The sequence below is a fragment of the Bombus vancouverensis genome, chromosome 4 (genome assembly GCF_051014615.1).
Source record: "Bombus vancouverensis nearcticus chromosome 4, iyBomVanc1_principal, whole genome shotgun sequence".
In the NCBI taxonomy this organism is placed as follows: Eukaryota; Metazoa; Arthropoda; class Insecta; order Hymenoptera; family Apidae; genus Bombus; species Bombus vancouverensis.
This window is the reverse complement of record NC_134914.1, coordinates 11,003,923-11,029,763: the sequence shown is the minus strand read 5'-3', so window position 1 is coordinate 11,029,763 and position 25,841 is coordinate 11,003,923. Positions and strand designations below refer to the sequence as shown.

The 25,841-nt window shown below is 37.2% G+C and overlaps 1 protein-coding gene across 1 annotated transcript in view; it reads right to left on the bottom strand.

The window, feature by feature from the left end:
- sns (sticks and stones) overlaps positions 1-25,841 on the bottom strand; it is a 479,494-nt gene that overhangs the window by 68,381 nt on the left and 385,272 nt on the right. The window lies entirely within an intron of this gene.

The window sequence follows — 25,841 nt, the reverse complement described above, 5'->3', positions numbered from 1 at the left end:
AAAAGGACGATAGTCCAGGGGAAATAGGAGCAATAATCTCTCGGTCCCGATTGCCGATTCGAGACACGCCGCGGCGATCGAACGCTATTTCCAACGGTAAATCCGATTCGCCGGCTGTTCTGTCCGCAGCGGTGGTGGCGGATCATAAATAAACGCTTGCCAAGGGCCGGATACCTTCGTGTCGGTTTGTCATCCGTACGAGTCATCCACGTACGTACACGGTTTGACAAACCGTTCGTTGTCCCTTGAAATAAAAAAAAAAAAAAAAAAAAGGAATGAAAAAAAAGACAAACGTTCGTCACGTCGTCGATCGTCTACTCTTCTCGTGGAATGCTTGAAAAATCGTTCGACATGACGGCTTGAGACCGTGTACTTTTGTCAATTTACGCCCCCTTTGCGTAATTATTTTATGATGTTATACAGGATGGTTGGTAACTGATGGTACAAGCGGAAAGAGGGTGATTCTACGCGAAAAAAGAAGTCGAAAATATAGAATAAAAATTTTTCGTTCGAGGCTTTGTTTTCGAGAAAATCGACTTTGAATCTTCGCTCGGTACGCGTGCGGTACGTTATAACGGACCTCATTGTAGACCGTTGTCTCGATGGAAAAATTAAAAAAAAAGAAATATTTTTATTCTATATTTTCGACTTCCTTTTTCGCGTAGAATCACCCCCTTTCCGCTTGTACCACCAGTTATCAACCAGCCTGTATAATACATGTGGTGGATCAATGAGAAATGAAACAGATTCGTGTTATTTAATACGCTGTTGTGTTCTAACAAAAATAGAACAAACTCACGCTATGAATTTTATTGTTCGACCAATTCAATAAATGATATTGCTTGGATGAGTATCGCGTTTTGCTCGTTCGTTACTTGTCTCTTTGCGGGTTTATGGGTTATGGATCGCGGTTGTGTATTGTGGATGATACAGGATGGGTTAGCGGTTGTGGATTGTGGTTTAATGGCAGATACACTGACAATGAGCATTTTTTTTTAGCAAGGATTGAGAAGGTTCGAATTGGCTAAAGGATAGACTGTGGTTGTAGATCGTAGATGATAAGATTGATTATTGTGGTTTAATGGCCAATTTAATGGCACAGTGTGTTCCGCATATGGTACAGTCCATATGCGATACGTACGGACATGGTTTTGAAAACAGTGGACTTGAATTAGTTTGAGAGCCATTCAATTGCACGTTTGCCAGGCTCGAAAACAACGCTAATAACGTACAACTGCAACATAGCACTTATGTATAATTAGTTTATACGATTAAATTTGTTTTGCTTGTAGCGTAATCTAAATAGGTCATTATTTTGATAAACTAAAGAAAAAAACAGCGAGTTAATATGTAAATATTCCAGAAGCCAGACAGACTAATTCTATCTGTTGTAAAATTTGTCCACGTATATAATTACTGCACAATTTAAAAGAAGAAGAATAAAAAAACAAACGATTTGCTAGCACAAGTTCGTCTATGTCAAAGCGATAGCATAAAACAGATAAAATAACGTTTGTATATCATTTTCTGGTATTTTCCAATTTTTTAGTCGATCGATGTGACTTTTAATTGCCTCGTACATACGTATATATAGTTTTTAGAAAAAGAAATATGTATTTAAATTAGTCGAATGTAGATATAACGTTGGTATAACGTTCATTCTTCGGTGATCAGAAGAAAGAAGAAAAAAGAATGTTGCCTTAAGGCATTAATTTTAACAAGTAAACCGTAATTGTGCACGATGTTCCTTGCTTGTCGAACCTCGTTGGTAAATTGCACGTGTGTTATAATTAAATGCATTCAGTCGTGAGTTTCAGCCAGGGAATTTGCATTATTAACGGCAGACCAATATTCTGAACCAGCAGTTACCGCGAAACAGTTTTGTATTGTACGAAACACCGCCGACTGACTTTTCGTCGCGAGAATTATTAATAAGTGGATTAAACGTCGGTTCCAACTACTCATTACGCGGTCCATTTCTTGTTTTCCCATTATGTTTCAGCTATTTGTATTACTCCATAATTACATCTATTGATATTGCATTTCTTCTAGCACAATCGAGATGTATAATTTTCTCGTATTTCCATTTTATAATATATATATATGTATTATTTTCTATTTACTATAATTATTGTTTTTTGCGTTATTTCTCATTGTTTTCTGATTACTTGTTGTATTTGGTCATTATTTCAGTTTCGCTATTTTATTACAATTTTTTTCGTATCTTTGTCGATATTCCTCTCGCTTCGTTTATTATTATTTATTTCTACATCTTCTGTCAGTTTCTTTATTACTCTGTTTCTTCGATTCGCACTCACTTTAGCAGCAACAAATGGAATTTTTTGCTTTTACTGACATTCGATCCGTTTCACTTTACTCTTCCATTCATTACGCTTCTTTTCCGAGCTTTTAACTTTTCTCTCAAATTTTCACGAGACACAGAAATTTTGTTGCGCTTCGATATCGCGGCAATTTATATCCAAGCTATGCACTTGCCATACGTATAATTACATATTAACGAATTATTAGCTAAACGAACAATAAACTTATCTATCGTCGATAAAGTTGGTCGCAAATTTTTGTGACTTTAAATCAATTGACCGATAAATACCCTTACAGAAAGTCGAAGAAAGTTGGAAATAGACAGTCGAGCAAGTAGTATAGTCTTGTACGTGACCAGACATTTGATTCTATGAAACAATCTTATAATTTAATAAAATTTATAAATATATATCTGGTCTGAAAAAATTTGCTTCTATTATAAATATTCGACAAAATGGAATTCTATTCGAACGAATTCGATTTAAACGAATTAAATTACGAACCTTTCACGTGATATTCCGCAATTCCTTATTTTCTTTCCAAAAGCTATTATTCAATCAAAATCACGAAAGACCAAACAGTTAAGAAAAATATAAAATTCATAGTCGGTTCGATCTCATTAATCAAAGAACCGAGGAAATTAACGATCGAACGATGCTTGGAAATCTTTAAAATCCACGCTCCGCTCGAGATACCGATCGCGGTTTCGGGATCGTGTTTGTGAACCGCTGATAAAATATTCGGGGTTAATTGATCGAGAATTCGGGTCAGGCGGAAGCACGTGCTGAAGTGACTAAATATGCCAGCAACTTCTGCCTGCCTAACCTCAACGTTGTACCCTAAGACCTCGAACGAATTTCTCTGGTTTTTATTTTTCACGTGACCTCTTCTACGTGCCACGTTCGTTCGTCTCGCTGACATCCAGTTTATTGCGAGCTACGAGAACCGTTTCACGTTGATAAATAATCAGAACGATGCTCGTGCAACGAGGTTCGAGCGTAACCCTGTCTACTAGCGAAACTTTGGCTGATAGTTCGAATTAATTTTCAGCAAGTTTGACACCGTTTGCTGTTCACGCTTTAACAGAACCCGCTTCAAAGGCCGGAGCCAACATCTCGCTACGTGTTATTTCGGTGTAATTAATTTTCAACCTGCTGCGTGATTGTTGTTATCGTTGTTGCTATTACGCGTTCTATGCATCCTGGAATGCGATCGACGTCGATAATGGTCATATACGGGAGAGACATACAATGTAAACACGTTCGTGAAATTTACATGCGGTCATTTAAATTCGACCCATTGAAATATTTTCTTCTATCGAAATATACTTGAAATCTACCTTTTTCTCTATTTATCTGAACTTTATCTGATTGAACGAATGGCTAGAGTCTATATAATATCACGTTAATTGAAAATTACTCAGGCTGCTGTAATTTCATCTTAATTCAATAGAATCATCGTTCGATGTTTCATCTGAATTGAAATTTTTTAAACGTTTATATATTTAATATAGCTTTTAAAATAATAACCGCGAGTATGAGTAACCTGGAAGAGCGCAAACAATTAAACGTTTGCAATTAAACGTGTAATGGTCCATTGAAGATCGGTTTCGCAGTGCAACGTGTCTGACCATACAGGGGATTGTACTACTTATTCGGCTGTTTCTGTCTCTTATTAACTTCCTTAAACGTTTCGTGAGGATATTTATTCGTCTATTGATTTGAGTTCACGTTAATTTCGTTTTCTAGTTACATGTAGTTGATATATTAAGTAATTAAGTAAATTGAAGTGATTAATATAGATTAAAATTTGACCAATAACTGATCAATTTTTAAGATATACTACTTGGTCTGTCGCTCTATTAAATTTGTCTCTTGTTCAGTATAGCATCAACGATTTAAATGCTATCAACAAATGCGTGCTCTGTTCGTGTTCTTATGAAATCGCTTCGTTCAATTCTTTTAGCCTTCGTTCTTTCTCTTCAAGATGTATTAAGCTTTTATATTCTTTTACAGTCAAGCACACTTTAGCAAATGAAACATAGTACACAAAGAAGTTTCGCAGAACAAGCTAGAGTTTCTCCATTCATAAATTTAATTTCTCAAATTCTGCGAATTCCGTCAAACAACCTTTGTTCTCGATATAAAAGGTTCTAAGTGGCTGCCTCGCTCGGAAAAGGAAACGAACTTAATATAAACCTTTTTAAACGTTAACAACTATACGTCTACGCGCTAAATTCACGACAAATTTCATTTTTCATACCGAGGAAAACATAATTTCGAGTTAATTAAAGAATTTCCACCGAAGAGTGCAAGAATTACGCTTCCTTTTACCGTTAAATGCGCGTAACCATAAACTCCATCATAGATATGCTAAACACCGAACACATTAAACTTCACGACTATCATAAAACGGTATTTGCCTTTACTATAGATCTTAAATCTTGCATAGAAATTTCGCGTGCAATCTTCGAAATTTCACGCAATTATCTTGAGATTTTACGGCGTTAGTAAATTTTGAAGAATATTATTATTATTATTATTAATATAATATTAATATAATGATAACAATAAATAATATTAATATAATATTAATATTAATATAATATTAATATTAATATAATATTAAAGAATATTATTATTATTATTAATATAAAAGTAGAAATTTCAAAGGAGCATCGAAAGGAAAAATCGTAGGGATTTGCGACGGTATAAGAGGATGTTGCATAACAAAGAAGCTAATTAATATTCGACGATTTCTATACTTTTATAACTTTTGTTCCAATCCATATATTCAAAGAATATCTTTAAAATATTCCATATATATTCTATAGAATCCTAAGACTTCCGCTATGAAAATAAAATTATTTTACAAATCCTGATAAGACATTAATTGAAATTATTCATTTCTATGACCGTACATCATATCCCAAAAGTGGTCAAAATCGAAAATAACTTGTATCTAAAAAATGAAACTATTGAGATACGTATAATTTTATGTGCTAGACTAGATTAGCTGCGTAATAGTGATACATGTATGTGAATATCAGCGTGTGGAAGTATGTGTGTTCCTACAAAGGAATGTAAACTGTTCAGTCGGTTAACAGTCTGGTATGGAAGAAAGTGCTGAGACGCGTGCAAGTGTGTATCGATGAATATCTTTGAAATCGCTTATCAAATAAATATATAACTATTCTAATATAAATTCTAAGTGTAGATTTAGTGTTTCTGTACCATTATTTCGGCTATTGGGATCCAATAATCTCGACAGAAACCAACACCATCAACCAGTCTAGATTAAAAAAGCTCGACGTGATTTATAATCCTGATGGATAAGAATAGGCGACCAGGTTCCAAGAATATGACCGTTTCTATTCAATGGAACGGTACGGTTTTACCTTGATTTTCCCTTGTGAAACGGTCAGCGCGAGGCAAAATGAAGTTTGCCGCAAGATTTCATGAGACACGAATTCCCCGTCGCGTCCCTAGCTATACTCAATATTCTGCAGGTTAACGATGGCATGGGAGAGTATTTCATCCTCTCCGTGAAATATGTGGAGCAGAATGTACCTACACGAAGGAGTTATGCCAGACACGATACGTATCGAGTATCATTAGTGTCGACGGTATTCGAAGCTATATCACGCGAATTAATTCGTTGCATTTTCTGGCACCGTGACGCGTCGGCTTTCGCGGAGACGGAAATTTTCCTCGTCGGTGACGATTACGAACGCCCTACGTGTCTACAATATGCGTGCACGCTTTACGCGTCAAAGCAGATTCTTGATGAAATAGGCGCCGAGTTAGGGAAGAGACAGAGTTTCCAAGTCGCGTTGTGTATGCCCCTTCGAGTATAGAAATTGGATGCGTGTGACTTCGTGATTTGTTAAAGTTGTAATTCCTGAAGGGTTTCGTGATAGGACGAAGTTTTGATGTTACACAGGGTATGCCAGAACGTGTGATAGAACTTGAAAGATGTTTGTTCTACTGGAAAAGCAGAATTTTTCTTTATGTTTCCTCTTGATTTCTAAAGGTATGAGATTGATTCGTTTGAAGTATAATACTTCTTCTGGATTTGTCAAGTTAGACAATAATATTCGTAATTTGTATCCTTTTGTTTGTTAATATAATTTTCACTTAATCGCAATTTTATCAATTCATGTTGTGTATCATCTTACGTAATTAATATTACAATAATAATCTTATACTCATACAATGCTTTCATATAGCCCATGTTTCATGATACTAAATGCTAAATAAAAAGAAATTGCCCGAGGCTCTACTTTTGAAGAAATCGTGTTTTTCATATACGACGTATTTGTATATCGTTGTATTTATATACTAATTGATTAACCGCAAGCATACTGAATGTCGTATCATTTTTCGCTATTTCTTTATGACTATACAAATGTAATACTATGAAAATGAAATGTGCGACATTTGATAAAAACGGACGGCCCATTGGAAAATAAGTGGATGTAGAAGTACTTCGAATTAATTCGTAGATATCTCACGTGTCTCGTTACAAACTATCTCTATTATAATTTTCCAAAACGAAACTGTTAATCGATTATTAAATACTTCATTTTTGCACGACTACGAACGCACTTTAGCTTTAGAATCGAGCGTCTAAGATAGTGCGCCGTAACAAACCGCCTACAAATATTTACACCGAAATCACGGCTTCCGATTCCCAGACCAATTTAATCCAGCTGCCACTCAGAGAATGGAGAATGCCACAGAGACTCGAAGCTCGGATCGTCTGCGTGGAACCGCGTCGCGATATTACGAATACGCTCTTTCGGCTACCTCCATTTCATTATCACCGTCGCAATAAGAGACTTGCTGGTTGTGCAAGAACCGGAAACGGTAGATACACCGAAGACGCTTATAACTGACGTAGCCCGAGTTAAACTTTCTCTCTAATGCTCAAATTATCGTCTACTCTTACTTCGTTCCATCTCTCTCTTCTTCCTATCATTTTTATTCTAATTTATTTCCCATTCATTCTTTTTTTTTTTATCAGTCTTAGCTAATTTATTCGGTGTATCGCGCAAAGTAGGTTGCCTTAACCCGTTCGTTTCCCAGTTAACTTTGACGAGTATTACGATGCTTTGCTTCGTAATGACGCGTTTGGATTATTTAAAACGTTGCTTTGTTACGTTTCGTTTTCCAACAGTTCGCTTTGCTACAACCCTCTTTGCCATATTCCGCTCTGCCGCGTTGCATTTTCATACGTTTCGCAGTTTAATCTTGCGACTTGCCCTGCACTGGTTTATGATATTTTGCGCTTTTGTTCGCCAGTTTGCTACATTAAATCGTTACGCTTTGTATCGCTGCTGTCCGCATTCCAATGCTTTGTATCGTTAACTTCTGCTTTTTTGTACGCTCTTCACATTCCTACGCATTGAATTGTTACGCTCTGTATTCTCACGCTCCGCATTCCTATATTTCGCATTGCTACGCATCGCATTTCTATGCTTTGTATCGTCGCACTTCGCCTTACTAACCTTACCCTGCTTTGTATTCCAATGCTTCGTATTCCTATGTCTTAAATCGCGACGCATCGTACAGTTGTTCTGTTGTATTTCTACATTCCGCATTCTGCATTCTTTTATTTCTATATCCTGTATCGACATGTTGCGCATTCCTACATTCTCCACTGTTACGTTTCGCATTCCTGTACTTCTTATTGCTACACTTTTTACCGCTACGTTGCGCTTTATATCATTCCTTTTTACATTGCTGTGCTTTATCACGCTCTGCTTAGCTTTGTTATGCTTTGTACCGAATTTTATCTTTTGCTCCGCCTTCTTACGTTTATCATCGCTACTCGCCTATTTCTTCCTAGTTCTTTCAGACGAAGCACAAGAAAAGAGCATTCTTTCCCCGTTATATAGCCTCGGTCATCAGTCAGTTTTCAATTACTTGCGGCACTTGCGCACGAAATTTCGTTTTCGTCGTGAAATAGGAGGCATGCACGTCAACGCCGGGAACCGCGTGCCCGCCTCCTGTCAGCCGTCATCGACGTGAACGACAACTTCGTCGTCGTGTATTCCTATAATGCAATCGAGTCGAATCAGCGGCGCGTGAAATCGCGAGCGTATGTGCGTTGCTCGGCTTTGGCCAGCAATAAAACACGCCACGTAGACAGACGTCCGTGTCTCGATTACCCTCCACGTAATTCGCGTATCGTCCTGGCTTGTAATTGTGTTCGAATGCTTGGTGGCCAAGTGCGAGTAACGTTCGATGTCGAGGCAAGCTGTTTCGAATTATTCATTTCTCATTTTATCATTTAATTTTCATTCTTTCATTTCGCGAATTATCAAACCACGATCTTAATCAGCGACAACGTAATATATTTTTAAGTTCGATGTGTTAATCCGACTGAAGAAGTTTGGAAAATATTCTCGTGTGAGTTTTCTTTGATTTTGTTGGTGCGAGTGAGAATTTTCTGAGACTATGCGAGATGACGAGGTTCTTCCGTTTCAGTGTGAATCTTATTAGTACGTGGTGTTGAATTACTATTTATTAATACTAGAACTAGATAGTTAATACGATGCTATTTCTACCACAACCAGACAAAATGACTGGTCTTTGAAAAATACGGAATAATAGAATATTTGTATATTTATTGATTTATTGCTTTCTTACGGAAGGAATTCCATCTTATGTAGTACATTTTTCCTATTATTAATCCATCTGGGACGATGATCCCTAAACAAGGGTTGTTGTCATGTTGGTTGGTGTGGTATTTCTAGAGTTAACATCTAGCGATTTAACGATCGATCCGGAATTTTCCTGATAACTGATATCGTCATATCGAATGATACGCGGTAAAAATTTGGAAAACGTGTGGCAAGTTGTACAAAACGAGGAAACTGGTTAATTGGGGTTCGATAAACGGATTGCGGGACTCAAAATCTAGTAAGTTATTAGAGAAATTAAAAGTTGTGTAAGTTCTACTTGAATTTGAAATATTAGAAACTTATAATTGAACGACTATAATGTATCACATTGAAATAAACATATTGTTCGATTTTTTAACTCAAGAACGTTGACAAGAGGCTGTTTATATTTTGCATTACTGCTCTTGTCACGATAAAAATATTGCAGGAAAGAAAGCTCGAGAGATTTTTCAACATTTTACGGCAACGAAAGTAATCATTTTTTTGAAACTGTAAGTTCGTTCGATATTTTCAGTTTGCCACCTTAACAGTGTGCCAGGTGTGCGTTTTCTCTTGGTCACGTTTCGAAAATTCTCGAGGTATTTCCTTATTCAATCAACGATGTAGGTTTCTGAACTGTATACCCTGGAGAAGCTTTTTCTTCGACAAACCGAAAGCCTTGAAAGCCCTGCATTTACCGAATTTTTCTTTCCAAACGACAAATTTACAGTTCAGTTTTTTAACTCTATTTTATGTATTACTGCTGTTTCCCGTTTCTTCGTATTCTCCTTTGAGATATAAATTAAAAGAAAAAAAAAAAAAAAGAAATAGAAATACCATTTAGCCAAAAATGGCTCAAGGAACGTGGCACAATTAAGTGTTCAATTTTCACATTTTTCCTTCTCTTTTTTAATATGCCGAAAATGCGGTTTCGAAAATTTCTACATTCACAAATTTCCAATTTTATGACAACAAAGAACAATCGAAAACAAAAATGTTTCCCTATTTTATTTTACGCAGCTCTACCTTGTTTTGCTTCGCTCGAGTCGATTCAGCTTTGCTCGGCTTGGCTCAGATCGGTTCAACTCGGCTTAACTTGGTTCTGCTTTGCTTTGCTTTGCTTTGCTTTGTTTTGCTTTGCTTTGCTTTGCTTCGCTCTGTTCTATCCTACTTTGCTTTGTTTCGTTCTACTTTGTCCTTTTTCCTAGTTTGCTTTATCCTGTCCTGCTTCTTCTATCCGCTTCGCACCGCTCTGCTCCGCTCTGCTTCCATCCGCTTTGCTCCGTAGCATTCCGCTGCGAAATATTTTGCTTTGCTTCCACGTGTTTCCCGTTTCTTTACTTCCTTCTACTTTGTCTCCCTTTGTTTCACCTTGTTCCCCTCCATCACGCTTCGAACTCCGGTTCTCTCGAGACAAACGCTTTTTCAAAAGCAAAATCTACAAAAATCAATTCGAAACGCTATCCAAATCTATTTTTCACATTTATTTAATTATAACCTTGTGATTTACCGAAGGATCTTCTTAAAAGTCAGTACACACATTACGTAAGTCAAACGCCTATACCCTTGTTTGATCAAGCGCTGTTTCTTTACTCGAAAGAAATGCCAAGATATTGTTTAATATTTGTGCAGATATTATCATAATGAAAGGGTAAGCAGAGAAATTAATTTTTACCTAAAATAATTTAGGTGCATGTATGAAACAGTATTTTTTTTTTAATCACCAGGAATACTAAAAATTTGAGGAACGTAATTTAAATTTGGAATGTATTAATTCACATTGAGTACTGTTTGATTCGCATAGGTGCGCTTCAAATACACATGTTGCAACATAAATATCCATATTTGTAGCATTACAATGTGGAGATAAATGCAATTGTTGCGCTGTTAATTAACATCGGAGATTAATAATAACGAGCGTATCATAGTAGCCGAGATTATAGCAGCCGAGTAAATATAGTCGAACAACGCGATTCTATAAGAAAGACGATAAAGCGAAGAAAAACCTTTGTTCGATCAAACACTGGCTTATACTACTGAAGTTCTCTACCGCCAGGGAAATGTTTCAGCGAAATCATCAATACTTATTGTGAAAAACAATGATGCGATAAAATTCAATAACACATATAATCATCGCATCTTTGTACCTGTCACTGAATATTATATTAAAAAACACGTTTATCTGAAATTGTGAACATAAGAAGTTCGATTACATCGAACTTGTAACTTTAGCGTTAAAAAAGATAAAAACCAAAAACAATTAAACTTTTCCTTACAAAATATTATCTCATTTAAATATCCATCACAACTCGTCTGAATCATTTATTAATGATCATTGCAAAGATAGCCATTTGTGTACAATAAAAACATATAGATAGCATCAGAGAACTTTCTATTTCATCGAGATAATTCGCGGTTTATGGGGCATGCTCTTAATATTCTATTACAGAGCCGTGGAAAAATATTTGTCTTTCATAAAAATGCTGTACACGAATCGTCGCTGCGCTAACAAATTACGCGAGTTTCCGATAAAAATTAGTCGTCGAGGTCCGTCAATATTTGCGGCTGGCCGTTTCGGGATTTAAATCAACCTGACACTCAATATCGGTGCAAGCTGTGTAACTCGGTAATAAAACGACGATAAAACGACGATAAAACAACGATCAAGATGCTGTGATATTGCGAAATTTTCTCGCCGTGACGCGCCATTCTGAAGCGAACTTGTCAAATGCAGACCAAAAAAGGTTACTTCTACTATTTCTCTTCCTCGAGGTGCCTGTTACATCGTTCAAGCGCTATGCGAATTTTTTCACTGTAATATCGATCCACGTGCTGTCGTCTTCGCGTTGAAAATGTACATTTCTTTTTTACTTTATTTCCTCTTTGCTATGTTTTAGTTTTATGAGTTTTCGATATTCTTTTAATAGTACGATTGGCGATACGATGAAACGATTGGTAATATTTAACGACTGAACAGACACAATTAATTCTACGGTGTGACAAATGCAACTCACGAACAATAAATGGCTCATGAATATTTTTAAAATGCTCCAAGTACGATACATTATGCGAGAAACACCAAAGAATCCTCAGTATTAGTGATACGATGAAATGATTGGTAATATTTAACGACTGAACAGACACAATTAATTCTACGATGTGACGAATGCAACTCACGAACAATAAATGGCTCATGAATATTTTTAAAATGCTCCAAGTACAATATATTATGCGAGAAACACCAAAGAATCCTCAGTATTAAGTTGATTACACAAATCGAGCAAACAATGAGACGGTACGTTGCTGTAACAACGATAAACTGAAATAAAATCTTTGTCCGATCAATTATTCGTCTATACTACTGAAATTTGATCAACGTTGGAATCATCGTTGCCAGGACCACTGAACCACTATAAAATTCACATTATACTTAGAAGATAAGAAATTTTCATTCCGTACCGACCTGCTTCTATTAAAATTCCTCCACTCTGTCCTTCAAATTCGCGCAATCAATTAGCCGAAGTATATTAATCACTGCTTAACCGATACCACGAATCCGACCTCCTTTCGCCAATTACACAAATTCCGAATACCAAAGGTCAGAGATTGGCAAACACAAACACGAATAATTCACCATCGAATCGTTTTAATTTATCGTAATTTTAACGTAAACACAATTAATAAGCTTTGCAGCTTCTACGTTTGTAGCGCATAAAGTAGTGTACGTACGCGTAAGAGCAGATTCTATCGCGAGAGAAATTCCAAGGTAATGAGTCGGCGGTGAAAACGAAGCTGGAAAACGGGAATTCTCCGGCGAGTTAAACACCCTCAAAGAAATTTCTCTTTGGCAAATAACTTCTCTTGCCGGACTTAACAGTCTCGCGGTCGCGAATCGCTACTTTTAGCGGTTTCGCGAATTGTTGGTCGTCCATGAAAGCCTAGCCTGAGAGCAATTTCCATTGTTTTTGCGATTTTTAAGAGTATTACGCGCGATCTTCGACCTCTGTAAATAGTTTCGCTCTTTCGAGCCTCTCTAATTGTTACCTGATTTTTCGCGTGCTAACGCTACCTAAAAACGATAACACGATCGTGCAATTAAGGCTGAGCCATAGTTTTCACGTCTCGGAGACGAAGAGACGCGTAAGTCGAGACATTCTACAAAAATCTTCGGACAGTTAGTTGCTTATTTTTGATAAGATGCATCTTTTTTACGCATCTTTTATTGCTTCGTAATCGTCACACCGAAGATATTTAGGTAGACAAGTCTCTTTATAAATAATTAAAACAATTTTTTTAAACGTATCCTAGAAAGAAAATTGTTTTGCCTATGAAATATTCTAATTTTAAAATTACGATGCGATACTCTGAATATTTTACATAGTTTGGCGTATTATGTGCACTGCGTGAATATTTGCATCTTCCAATTAATTCGAGTTGGAGGTAGCTAATTTACAGGTTTAATTTACTTCGCAGCCTAAAATTTAAATTGCTTCTATAGAAACGGAATGTAGAATTTTAGGAGTCACTTCTTGAAGCTTTAATTCACCAACATTCCACATAGTTTGCATCTGCTATAATACTGTTCGAGTCTCGAGTACGAAATGGGTATTCTATGACATCGATTCTCCCTGTAATCTTCGAATTCGGGTAAATTATTCGATCGACGGTACAATTGGCTATACTAATTTCATTTGGTGAATGCGCAAGCTGTACAGGGTGTTCTATAGATTCACGTTTCAATTTCGTCAATGTGTTTTACTAGAAATAAAATGAAAATGTTATTCAAAGCAATAAAATAAATCTGTAAATGCTTTACTAAACGATATATATATATATATCTACACAATAAATAGAAAGTGTGCCATAGATCCTTAAACAAATCTGATCAATAAAATGTATTCCATAGATGAAAATAAATTGACAATGTCGTATAAAATATAAATAGGTTGAATCACGTGAGTGAAATGATAAGTTCTACCAATATTGCTACCAATATTAAACCATATATATCGTTCACAGCAAAATTCATAGAAACCACAATGGATATTGAACCCGTTCCGATGGAAATTGCACAAAACCGCTTTATTCTACCCAGTATTCCAGCAATTAAGCTCCGAGCTAATCGATTACTAATCTTCATTCGTTCGAAACGAAAATTCCAACTATTCTACGACGAAGACACCTTCGAAACTTTCAAAGGATACATCGACGTGTACTAAGCGCGTAAAATCATCTTCATTCGTTTCAAACTATTTCACCATCAACTTCGATCATACTGCAAGCGAAGACTATGAAAGCTTTCAAAGAACGCTTCGAAGTGTGTTACTTGCAAGTGCAATAAATCGTCCTGTACCACTCACTTACTGGTAAACCAGCGGATATCTGCGGATTCATGGGAAGTTTGGAATTTTGCAAAATTCCACGGAATACACGCAATACGAAGAAACAAATGGTACAGTAAGTACACAGTAGTTTTACGTAGAATACTTGGCAGATAAAGCAATGTTCTACCTAGTTGCTCCATTTTCTTAATTATATTCTCAAAAATATGAATCTGAGCGCAAGAATTTGCAGTCTACTTATTAACAAATGTTGGCACCTGTTCGAGAGAAATCGTATAAATCGACAAATACAGTATACGGGTGAATCAGAGCGAAAAGATGTTGCAAAAAAAAAAAAGAAGGAGAAATTAAAAGAAGAGAAAAAGATCTTGTGAAGAAGAAATTACGCATTTCGTGGACGAATCGAGGCCGAAGATATACGATTCCTAAATAACTGCTGATCGTATTTTTCCCCTTTAACGTGGTCCATCCGAAATTTCCTTGGGAAGCTGTCGAAGCGGAAAAAGCCTCGGGATAACGGGTCGAGCCGGTGAGAACGAATCGATTCAGCCGGTGCACGCCGTGTCTCTATTTCCCGTTCCGAAAAGTCGTTCCCGTAGCCCGAAAATTGGATCAATTTCAATATTTCGAAACATGCCCCTGAACCATCCGTACCCGACGTGAATCCGACCAACTTTTCTCCGCGCGTCGCGCCAAACCGATGAAAACGGTGGACGTTACTGTTTCCCTTTAATTCGCCAACTTCTCGGTTCGTTTCGAGTTTTTCTGCCGGAAGATTCGTAGAACGTGGCGGACAAATGCGATCCAAACGTCTGATATCAGGTTCCTTCTTTCGTTATCTCTGCATTTTCGAAAATAGACGAATGATTGAACGAAACGAGTAACAAGAAGCAATTTGTCAATTATTAAAATAGGAAACAGCGATGAAATAAAAAATGGTGAATACCCGCTTCCTATAAGTTTAGATTGTTGTTGTATCGCGTAAACCAATCAAATAAATCAAGCAACTCGAAATGATTTTTGCACTGCGCTCCTGTAATCGAGTATTGCACTTTAATTTATTTATTTTTTACGCTCAAAACTATGACACAACAAATTTTGTATTTCTTTCGATGGAAAAATGGAGAGAAGACTGGCCGGTTTCCGTATTAAGAATTAAGATTTCAATTTTCCCGCGGTAGACGGTTTTTCGCTACTAGCAATGACTACCTTCCACGTTTCCCGTGGAGCCATAAAATTCGATATCCTTGAGCTTAACAAACTGTCAGTGAAGTTCGCTCGTGATATCCCGTCGCCCACGAGATCCACTCGGCCGTGCTGAATTTTTTATATGCATACTATACGCGCGGCCTTTTGATCTTTTTCTTTGGATAGCGTTCGATCAGATATTCGTTGGATATTGTGCAAGTTTATTTGATGATAGAATGTTTTAAGAAGTTAGTGAAAACTACGAAATGAATTGAGTATGCAGCTTGAATACCAAAACTAAAAAAAGAGAATCCAGCTTCTTAATATAATTCGAAGATACTTTGAACATTTTGGAAAGTTTTTCAGCCGTAAAGTGGTCGAAATTAGTCGTGGGATTGTCAGCAACGAACGAAGATTGCTAAATCGACCGGTTGAACGCTTAGTTCTTTGAATATAAATAATCGATCGTGACTATAAGAATCATCATTTCTTCGGTTCTTTCTTTCTTTCTAATCCCGATATGCATATCGTTAATGTTGCATTTATAAATTACAAAATTGTTATTAGAAATAGGGTACGTTAATCTAGTAAACTCAATATATGTAGTCGCAATTTATTTTCACGAGAATTGTACAAAACTCTCATCACGCTCAAGGAATGAAAAACATCTTGCAAGCTGAATAACCTCATCCTGATACATACTCTCCCTCCACAATTTTTCTCCTTTTCCTCCTCATCATACACGTACACACACACACACACATATATATATTGTTTTAACGATTCACACAAACGACAGATTTTGAAATTATGCGAAAGTTACTCTAATAAACGTAACAAAGTATTTCCACGTATATAGTAAAAAACTGCCGCAGTCCTTAAGGAATTAAAGGCCTAACAGGTAATTTCCCCTTTACACTTTCCTCTGTTCTTTCAGCTTTTTGCTTCCTTTCGTTTTCTTAAATTCAGATATACGCGCCTCCAGTCATAGAATAAAGCCTTAATATGAGGCAAGCTTAGTCGGCCCATTTCTTCCTTCTTTTTTCTCCCTCTCTTTTCTCGCGCAACATTCGCCAACCATGGTTCTTGCGCTTTTCATTCATGGAATTCGAGCGTCGTTGGGCGAAGGCGGAAGTAATTGGTTTTGTCGCCTTTGCTGCCTTCATTTTCGCTCGGCCGCTCTTGTTTCCGGCGAAGTAACGCGAAACTGAAACAACCAAAGTCGAGAAAACGCCGCGATTGTAAATGGAGCGGTGTTCTTTAAGGAACTCCAAGCCTCGCCAATTACAACAGTTACCCTCAACTTTGCGTAGACTAACTTTTTGCAACCTTTCCTTTTTCTCTTTTTTTTATTCTTCAAACATTAGTCGGTGTTCATGGTCTGCAAAGTTACTCCTTGATTCTCTTCGCACTCGGTATCTTGTACAAAAGATATATCAGATGCGAAGAGGGAGAAAGAGAGAGAGAGAGAGAGAGAAAGAGATTCATTTACGTAGTGGAATTTCTACACTAGTTTTTAGATTATATATAGAGATGATGGTAGAGAGAGGGAGATTTAAATTTTGGAACGTTCTGTCTATAAATTGCTTATCGAGAAAGCGAAGAATTGGTAAACGAAAAATTATCGAAACATCGAGAAGGGTTTTTCCTTGTGTCTCGTAGAAGACGAAATGTCCCTCCCACTATATAAATTACATCATCGTTCTTAAATTTATTATCACAAAAGCGAAGACGAAAATTTTTGCACGATATATAGGTAGCTTGAATGGGAAGAAAAATCGAAAAGTGTAATTAGTAAACGAAGAATTATCGAAGCATCGAGGAGGATCTTGCCTATATCGTGACAAGGATGGATAAGTCTTTCACGATACAATTTACATTATTTTTTCATACTTAATTACCACAAAATTGTGGGAGGGAACTTCTTTACGATGTACGGGACTAAATTATAAGACAAACAATAATAGGATAATTGGTAAACGGAGAATTATCGAAGAATTATCGAGAAGGTTTTTCCCTTTGGGTTTCGCGGAGGATCAAATGATCCATAAGTTATTAAACTAGTGTAATTGAGGTTGAAAAGCAGACCGCCTCTGGTCGATCCTTTTTCGTTTCTCTTGTCCATTATCGTCGCCGTGGGAATACAAAAGAAATGAGAAAGTGCGAGACGTGCAACAGTGAATCTTTTTCCGAGGCCAGGCAAGTATCCCGAAAAGAGTAATAAATGCCCGGCGTGCAGGCGTTCGCTGTTCCTTTGCTGCTAGAAAATTAGACCTGAAAGAACATTGGCTGCGTAATTACATGTTTCTGAACGATGGTGAGAGGAAAAAAGGACTTGGAAAATAACAATCCAGCCGGGAACATCATTGCCTTTCCCGTCTCTCTTCTTCTGCCTCGTGGGTTGCAAGGAAAAAGAAAGAGAGAAATTTCTCGAGTGAATAAAATTTACTTTCTTCGCGTGATGCTTACCGTTCCCAATTTCTCTTGCTTACCGTGATAAATCTGATAACACTTTACTTTATCGTCGAGTTCTGAGAGTCGCGCAAATCGTTTGAGCTATTTACTGTTACTAGGGTTGCCGTACTATAGTGGTATACTTCGCCTATTTACCGTCACTCGTCGCTATAATTACGTAAGTCATCATTATAATTTGTTTAGAAGTATACGATACAAGAGCTGTCAATGCAAATAAACGATATTTCGCATGTTTATCAGGCCGCTAGTAACCAATCAACTAGTCTTAAAAATTGTCCATTTACCGAATTTGGCGGAAATTATTTACTCGAATAATCTTCGAATCCAAATAGCTCTATCTTAGTATTAGATTATACTACTAGGTTGCTATTAAACTCAGGCTACTATCAGAGATTTATTAATAAATCGCGGATTTTTATGCATTTGTAGAAAATTTGAGAAATGCACAGAGTGCATATAATATGCAACAATATACAAAATATCCTAAATACAATACGCACAATTAGAGATTAAATTCACCGTAGCGATATCGATAACTTTTAGCGAATATCTCGCGATTTTCTCTATCCCGTGACCGATCTACTATTTACATATACAGAAAAAAATTCTTCGAAACGTTGATTCTTTACAACACGTGGAGAAGTCATCGAAATCGAAGAAGAAGTAACATTTCTACAGTTTCGCCGATAAAATAATTGCAAAGGTAGGCTCCATTTTCGAACATATATTCGCAAAAATATTGTAGGTTCTCTACTACAATTAGTTTATTTACAATAAATGGATTAAACAGACGTTGATTAAACAGGAAACGATGGTTGTTTAACGTGAACTAATCACAATAACGCATTATAATTAAGACAACTAGATAGTTAATTTGCAACTCTAGTCACCACGGATCCAACGCTCTCTCGACAACGCCAGTGTTTCGACCGTTTGCGGAGAGACGCGATCGCGAGATGGCACGTCAACGAGAGTTGTAAATTCCCGTTACGATTAAATAATCGACGCCACGAATTGATCGATCCCCTTATTTCTATTATGATAACAGGGGTGGTTCAATTGAATATGCACTGAATTAACAGGTATTAGGTTAAAGTTTATTCAAACAACTTATTGACTAGAGAGATATAAATTGATAAAGTATAATCGAGTTTCGATTGACAGCCAAAGTTACAATGTGTAGTACGCGACGTAAGCTTAGATGATGACAAAATCAAAAAATGCATAAAGACTGACTCTCTGTGAAGATGATGCTGCGGAGGAAAGCTTGCGATGGGAGGGTCTAATGACACGCAAAGAGCTGATTTGTTAAGGACAAGTTTTCGTTGGGAAAGACTTCGCTGTTAATTGGCTAATTTTCTAGGTTGGTGGGTGAGGAAGGGTGCTAACCGCTCCCGAGAGAGAGTTGCTAGTGGGAAGGATCATACGTGAGAAAACTAACTTTCCCGTAGTAAACAGTAAACTTTTAGAAAACGATTTAGTAAAGAGATGTTTGTTCGGTCTGAAGGACCTTAGCTAAAAAATTCCTGAGATTTATGGTAAGTCCGTAGGACTATTGAGGGTACGCAGTGAAGATGCGAGGACATCGGGTTGCCATCTTGCCCGCATTTACCAAATGTCCAGCTGGACAAATTGTAAAGTATAAATTGAATAATAATAAAAAAAAAAAAAATCTTGCCCGCGGTGTGTGGCCTGGTCTAGGTAGAGTGTCGCCAGACGTAGTAGCTAGCAACGCTCTCTCGACAACGCAATTCGCACTCTCTGACTTCTCAACTCACAATGACTGCTTGGAAAATAAATTAAAAATATACAAAACGATCATAATACCACTATGGGGGACAGCAGCAATGAGCCACGGCAGCAATGAGCCATATAAACAAAATAGAGACAGTACAAGCTAAAATTCTTAGAACAATAGTAAGCGTCCCATGGTATGTTAGAAACGAGGATATACGGAAGGACCTGGGAATACCAACGGTCAAAGAGGAAATCAGCAGATACGCAGGAAAATACAAAGAAAGAATAGGAACACACCCAAACCGGCTAGCTGTGGAAACGATCAACACCTCAAGCATGGATAGAAGACTGAAAAGGAAACACTCAGCAGACCTCACAAAGGACACAACCTAACAAACACAAAGATGGTATCCCGCTGGGGGTAGCCACCCACATGATAATCAAACAGCTAAAAAATTCTACCAAATGTCCAAATTGTGAATGTAAAGAATTAAATAAAAAAAAAAAAACAATGACTGTTAATTCGTTTTTGTCCCTTAGCAACTCGTTATCTTTTGTTTTAGCCTCGCGTCTTTTGTCTTAGCCCCATCACGCACATATTCCGCAACCGCTTGTTTATAATTCGCCCGACACCCCCCAGGCTCCTCGTCCACGGTACTACGATATGAATTTGTATAAATGTGAACCGTCTATCGATAATAAAGGATATCCTCTAGGATACTTTAAGATGTGCGACGACCATGGGATACGTGGTTTGCTAAAGAAAAACAACGAGAAACACACACTGCGGGAGCAGAGAGAACGACGCCGGATTGAATGTCATAAAATATTTATCCGTGGAAAGGTGATATAGTTTGCCGGCCAACTTTCCATCGATCGAACTCTCTTCGTATCAGTTTTCTCGTGTCCTTACCCCTTCACCCCCTTTGTTCACCGGTTCTACGTCGTTCACTGCGTTCTTTTTCCGGACACGTACGACCCGTGGGGTCGGATACGTGGAAACCCCGTGTCGTTTACAAAGGCGCTACACAGGATCGCCGTGTGTTCATCGCGCGTGATTTCAACTGGCTCACGTAGGACAGCCACCATCGTAGATCGAACGTTCTACGTTCTACGTTCACGTAGTAAAACGTCGGCAAAGTGCACACAGGTATTCACGCTGTGAGACGGATTCGTATCACAGTTTATGACGTAGCGAACGACGTATCGGTTTTTCATGGATACCTCGAAGATAGCACGATTGTTTCCTTAGCGATGATCCGTGTAACTTCACCGTCTTTTTCCACGGTGATTCGTCTTATTGAAAGTCTTGTGGAAGAAAATTTGGCGATATTTGCTAGCTGCGATACTACACACAGGCAAAATTGGTGGTTTCGTAAGTTCCATCTTTTTTATCGGCTACTTCTACGTTTCATGGTAGAACAGTTTTATATCAAAGAATTGAAGGACATTCGTTGGTGGTAATGGTAGAATGGTGTAGATTGATAAGCTTTGTGATTTTCGTAGTTTATCCTTTGTTGGATATTCGTAAGTTTGGTAGTAGGAAAATTTCTTTCCTCTGCAATCTTCTGTTAAAGAATATAAGAACGTTTTTTGGTTGTAACAACCCAAGTTTTCTTTAGAGTTTTATATTAAAGAATTTTTAGGAAGAACATTTATTGGCGATTATGGTAGACCTTAGAGGTAAGCTTGTCGATACAGAAAGTTGAAGTTTATGTTGGATACTTTCAGGTTTGGTGGTACGAGGAAAGAATGTTAATTGCTGGGTATGTTGTTCTTCTTCCGGATGATTTGCTTTCTTTGAAATTTTACCTTAGGAGGGGTGACAACATTTATTGCTTATTCATTGACAATAAAAAACAAGGGCTAAGCTCGTTGATTTCTTAATTGTTCTTTTAATTTCTACTTTGGATATTGCGAAAGCTTGGCAATATGAAGGAAGAAGGTTGATTGGACACGTTGTTTTTCTTCGGAGCTATTTATTTTTAGAAAATTATCGATAAGTTTAGTATCACAGAAAAGGAGTATCGCGTGGAATCTTTAACAGAATATCTTAAGATACGTTAAGAGAGCTTCGTTTAGGAGAATTTAAACAATTCCCGAAAGTATTCGATGATACGAGAAGGATCGCAGGAACACTTATGTCTGCTATGGGAAAGTTGTTGAACGCAACGGTTGTAGCGAAGAAGGTGATAAAAAGAAATTAGAATCTCTTTTCTGAAAGTTTTTGTCGTTAACGTTTGTACATTAAACTGCCGTTAGTTTTATAACGATGACAAAACAGTGTCATTATCCACACCTACGGACTCTTATCGCAGTTCCTCCTTTAAGATTTAGGTTTGCCTTTATAAAGGATAACTTGGCAAGAAAGGGTGAAACGTTCATTAACCTCACGAAGGAACAAAGAAGGACTCTCAACTTTCTCGTTAACAATTTCTTAACTCGCCCAGCACGCTTCTTATTATTTTTAATCGGTTTGATCAACAAATGCTTCATGAACGTGACTCAATAAATTGTACGCCTTTAATTTTCGAAAATCTGTTTTCAGATTGGACGTTAGAAACGAATGAGAAGGAAAGATAATTTGTCTTGACTATTGCGATGTCAGAGCATGAAACGATATTTTTAATACGTATAAATATAACAATGTATGATATCGTTACGATATATAATTTTTAATTAACAAGTTATAACGTAAATTGGATCTAGACAAATTAAGAATTGTTATATTTGCGTCAAATAAATTCAACGAAAAGATACATCTGATCGCTTAAAAAATCCGTTCTCTTTGATCCAAACCGATTCAAACCGTCACATTCTAACGTTCGAATCGAACCACTCGATCCACCTTCGTTCGCATAGAAATTTGTAATAAAATATCCCATTGACCCGACGAACTCGGTTTCACCAGAAGCGAAGGAACGTTTTCCGATCGAAACGGCCAGAAATATTGCGTTCGTCGTTCGAACGACGTTTCTCTTTTTTGACGAGCCTTTAATATTTCACGATGAAACACGAAGACGTTGATCGTCGTCGACCAGGAGTTGCTTGCCTTCCGGTGAACCGGTCCGCGGTTTCCGCGAAGCGTGGAAACGTGTTGACCGGCGAGTGTCGTCGTTGCTTGCGCTTAGTACACGTGGCCGTGGGCATTGGAGAAGAAAAGAAGAAAAAGAAAAATAAACAGGAAAGTAAAAGAATGAGGGACGAGAGGGAAAGCAGACGACGACTCAGAGAGAGAACTGTGACCACGGAAAGGCACGATTCAGGAAGATGTTTCCTTGTCGCCTTGGGACACTTCTTACGTCTTCCTCTCTCTCTCTCTCTCTCTCTTTCTCCTCGTTTCTTTCGCCAACGGAAGTTTCGAACTCTATGTCCACGACTTTGTAAGCGTGCGGTTTACTGGCGTAGAATTTGTCGCGAAATAAAATTTTCCAATTTCTATGCAATTTCCTATAAGAATCGTTCGTTACATTACAGATAAAGTTCGCCTGTTTGAAGAGCTTGCAAAATTTGGAACAAAATTATATCTGTGGAATTTATAAATGATTTTTCCCATACAATGTCTAATTCTCTTTATGCAAATAAAAAGTAATTTAATCTTTCGGAAGCGGTGAATATTCATACGGTAAAAGAGACTGAATATTTTTGTGCGATTTCTAGGCTAAACTGTCTCTTAATCGGGTCTGTCGATAATCGTTTACTCGTTTAAAAATTATTTAAACCTATACGATTTTCCTCAGCAAAATAACGAAATTCGACTTCTTAGAAACGTATCGAATACTTTTTACTCCGAACTCTCTCTTTCGCTGTAATTTCTGTGTTTGCAAAATATCGAAACTCACTGGATTCTCGTTATTAAAATAAAACCATTCGAAAAATAAAGAAAATATTCACTGTTTACGTTATTTTTCTGTCGGAGATTTCCAACCGCTTAGCTTATAACCTACACGAAATATCAAACTTCTGCCTTCAATTTCGATACTTGGTAACATCACAAACACTTTTAACAAGAATCTGCCTTTCGAAATATCTTGCCTTCGCGAAACGATCGCACCATGTTTTCAATCTTCTTTTCGAAACACCGTTTCGAGAAAAAGGGGAAGAAGAAGAAGGGCGAAGATAGTGCGAGGGGTGAAACAAATTCGCGAAACTTTACGTTCGATCCTCACTGAGAGGTTTCGTGCATCGGATCGGGAAACACGTCGTTTTCTAAACTCTAGCCAACTCTAGTTCCTCGACTAGGAGGCGGCCACCCGAAGGTTTGCGCTAATCACGGTTTACCACCTTCGACGTCGACTTTCCAATAAGTTGCCGGGGAATGTCTTTGTTAACGCGCCAAGTTGACCGCATCAACGAGCGTGATTGTATCGGACTTTCGTCGAGTTTCGCGCCGACTATTCGGACCGGATTCGTCGAAGCGTTCTTAATAACGCGGGAAGAGCCATTGTTCGACGAACCGGTGCGGCCGATTCGCACGGTGTCATGAAATTCGAGAATGCAACCTCGAACGACTGAGCTATAAATGGCTTTGCTTCAGCCACCGTTTTATCAACTTTAACCTCTGTTAATTTCAGATTGGTCGAGTAGCTTCCAACTTGCGGTTCTTCTTCTTTTGTCCGTTTTTATGGCAAGGTTTAAAGGTTGCGTTTGACGGGTTTATCTATTTTACTAAGCTTGTAACTCTTCGTTTCTTTATCCTTGTTAGGGGATTGTATTCTATACGAAGATGAAAGGGGAAAATACGTTACGAGTATAATATTGTTGAATTTTTTTTTTGTTCGAGAACAATGAGCATTCTTCAATGATGGGAAGGATGTATTAGGTTGTCCGGCAGGTTTCTTTCGTTTTATAAGAAAATAATAGAAGCACAATGTTTTATTTCGAATTATCCACGAACATAACAATAGAAATATAACGAGATGGATCATACTTATTCAATAAAATAATATAAAACAGAAATTATTGTTCATCTATTATCACCTTATGAAACGAAAGAAACTTTTTTGACAACCCAATACTTTAACATAACATAATTGAAAAGAGTGGCGACCTACTCGGTCCAAAGTAATGTCTTTTAGCGATAAATCGAAGCAAGTTTTGTGAAAAAATCTCTACTTCTGAGAAATTAATATTAAAGATACGTAGGCATAGATCGATAAAAATCTGTTGATAAAAATGTTTGATAAATTTAACCGAATAAATTACCCAGTTTGTGATAGTACGAGATACTACGTATATAATTTGCTATATAAATGAAACAGATTATTTCTCTTAATTTACAAGATCTTTTTACACGTAGAAAATTTTCGTTCGGAATTTAAAAGATATTTAAATTTCGCTTCAATGGCTGAAAGCTTCCAAAATCGCGTTTCTGGACGCTAATGGACTTAATGAATAATGCTTGTATGGGCCGCATGAATTACCGCGTTTTTTTGCTTACAGAATAACCTGGCCTTTTGTTCGTGTTGCTGGCAACCAGGGTGTCGCAAAATATCTTGTATAATTTTATAGCTATTCACGTAAAGGCGATCAACGTGTCGCTTCATTTTTCACGCGGGACAATGGCGAGGAAAATAACAAAACAAGGGTGTACTATACATTCTCGATTATTCGCTAGAAATAGCGAAAAATATCTAGCATTTAATCGAAATTTACACGTTATTTTTAAAAAGGAACAAAGTGAAGGAAAATGAAAGCTGTAAACTTCCAATGTAATTGGGAAAAGATTAATAAGTTAGATATATCGGGTTTTTAACTGCAAATAGCTTCTACGAAATGTATAATATATTTAATTAATCCTTATAATATTAATCTCTGTACGATAGCTTGCCAGCGATTAACTTTGTTCTTTCAACATAATTTATGTACTAAAAATGCAATTCATGTAAGAAGATCACGCGAATATTCATAATCGCGAATAATGGGATTTTGATTCTTGTTAACATTGGATGCATGTAATTAATGGTAAACTTCTTCTTCGATGTAGTAGAAAAATGACGAGTAAAGTAAAGTTTAGTTTGTTCGATCCGTTAAACATAAAATTCGAAGAGACAACATCTCGTATGCACCAATCTAACACAATGATAAATTCGATAATATACAGGGCGGTT